The sequence below is a fragment of the Zingiber officinale genome, chromosome 1A (genome assembly GCF_018446385.1).
Source record: "Zingiber officinale cultivar Zhangliang chromosome 1A, Zo_v1.1, whole genome shotgun sequence".
NCBI classification, from domain to species: domain Eukaryota; kingdom Viridiplantae; phylum Streptophyta; class Magnoliopsida; order Zingiberales; family Zingiberaceae; genus Zingiber; species Zingiber officinale.
Genome location: NC_055987.1, coordinates 133,447,236 through 133,449,147, shown reverse-complemented (window position 1 = coordinate 133,449,147; position 1,912 = coordinate 133,447,236). Strand labels below are relative to the sequence as shown.

Here is a 1,912-nt window from a genome sequence, read left to right as displayed (position 1 = left end):
GTAGCTTGGTCTAGCTCCCGTGGATGGTCCTTGTTCTTGGTTGTTATGATAAGAAAAGTTTGGATGATTCTTCCAACTAGAGTTGTATGTGTTGGAGTATGGATTGCCCTACCTTTGATTATAACTCATGATGGAGTCACACTGCTCAATTTGATTGACTTGTGTAGAGATGTCTCCTAAGGGGCATGAGTCTTGAGCATGATCTGAACTTCCACATGTTTCACAAACACATACTATGGTATTGACAGTGCTTGAACTAGTTCCCATATTTTTTAGCTTTTTGGTAAGAGCATCCATCTTTGCAAACATCAAAGTGATTACATCTAAATTAAATTTTCCTAATGTTTTAGTTGGGTTTGTAGATGAATAACCTCCACATCTTTCTGATGCTCATTGATGATAGTTCTGTGCTACACTTTCAATTATATCTTCAGCTTTATCAAGACTTTTATTCATCAATGTCCCTCCAGCTGCAGAATCTAAGGACACTTTTGTATGGTAATTGATGCCATTATAAAATGTGTGTAATACTAAGCATTTTTCAAGTCCATGGTGTGGGCATTGTCTGAGCATATTATTAAATCTATCTCATACTTTAAATAATGATTCAGAGTCTGACTGTCTAAAGCTTGCTATCAAATTTCTCATATGAGCAGTCTTGCTAGGGGTAGGGTTGTAAACGAGCTGAGCCGAGCCAAGTTTTATAGTGTTCAGGAGTGTTTGATAAGATTATCGAGCCGAGCCGAGCCGAGCCGAGTCTAAAATTAGCCAAGCTTTTGAAATGACTGTTCAAGCTTAGCTTGGTTTATACTTTTTAAGATCGGGCTTGGTTCGAGCTTGAATCAAACTTGGCTCGTTTAACTGGTATTGAGCTTTTAAACAAGCTCGAATCGAGCTTGGTTCAAATTCAAAACAAGCTCGGCTTGTTTAGGCTCTAACAAGCTCGGCTTGTTTACCCATTACCAAGCTTTAAGTCGAGCTTGCTTGTTTGTTTTAAAAAATAATTATAGGTATTTGTTTGATAAGAACTTATTTGTTTATTTATAAGCTTAAGAAAGCTTGTCATAAACTTCATTACTCAAAATCTGTAAGATAAATATTCTTTAATTATCATAATAAAGAAGTATTATTTATAAAAACTTTAAAAACTGCACCAAATAGGCAAATAGTATCCATAATTCATAACTCAAATAAATAAACCACATGAGAATATAACTTTGTAGCAAAACTACAAAACAATTATATAAAGTATCTAACTTCTAATTCATAACTTTAAAATAAGAATTCATACTTCATTACAAAAATATTACTAAATTGCTGCGTCTCCAAAATGCAACTTTCCCGTCTCCAAAGACCAAAGAGGCAAACACTCACCTTAACCCTTTCAGCCTTTCTCATCCTAAAAAGAAAACAAAAAATCTACAATTAAGATTGCAGTGTCATTTTATACCATAGTGAGAGGCAAATTATAAGGAGTTAATAGAATTTAGTTCAATTACTTATATTAGCATACTAAATAAAGATCATCAAGAAGGGTTAGCATCAAAGTGAGCAAACAATATTAAAGAATCAATAATTTAATAAAAGCATACCGTCAAGAACCATTTCTTTAGCATATGAAAATGGCTAAGATAAATTGTACTCCTTCACATTTTCCTTGTGATCTTGTTCAAAATTAAAATATCATAAGTTAAATACTAAATTACAACAAAAATCATAAAAATAAATAACGAATTACCTTTTTCTTTCTTTTGATACCATAAAGATGACGAAACCAATCCTCACCATAAAGTAGAACTTGAACTGTTTCAACTTCTAATGAAGCACAATAATTATCGATCACCCTACCACTAGCACTAAAAGCTGATTCTGAAGCAACAATAGTAATGGGAATAGATCATATGTCACAAGC

The 1,912-nt window shown here is 33.1% G+C and overlaps 1 non-coding gene across 1 annotated transcript; it reads left to right on the top strand.

Annotated features, from left to right (window-relative positions):
* Positions 1-544: 544 nt before the first annotated feature.
* LOC122039291 lies at positions 545-651 on the top strand. Its single transcript, XR_006128146.1, has one exon. It is a non-coding gene; the product is annotated as a small nucleolar RNA R71 (small nucleolar RNA).
* The last annotated feature ends 1,261 nt before the right edge of the window (positions 652-1,912 follow it).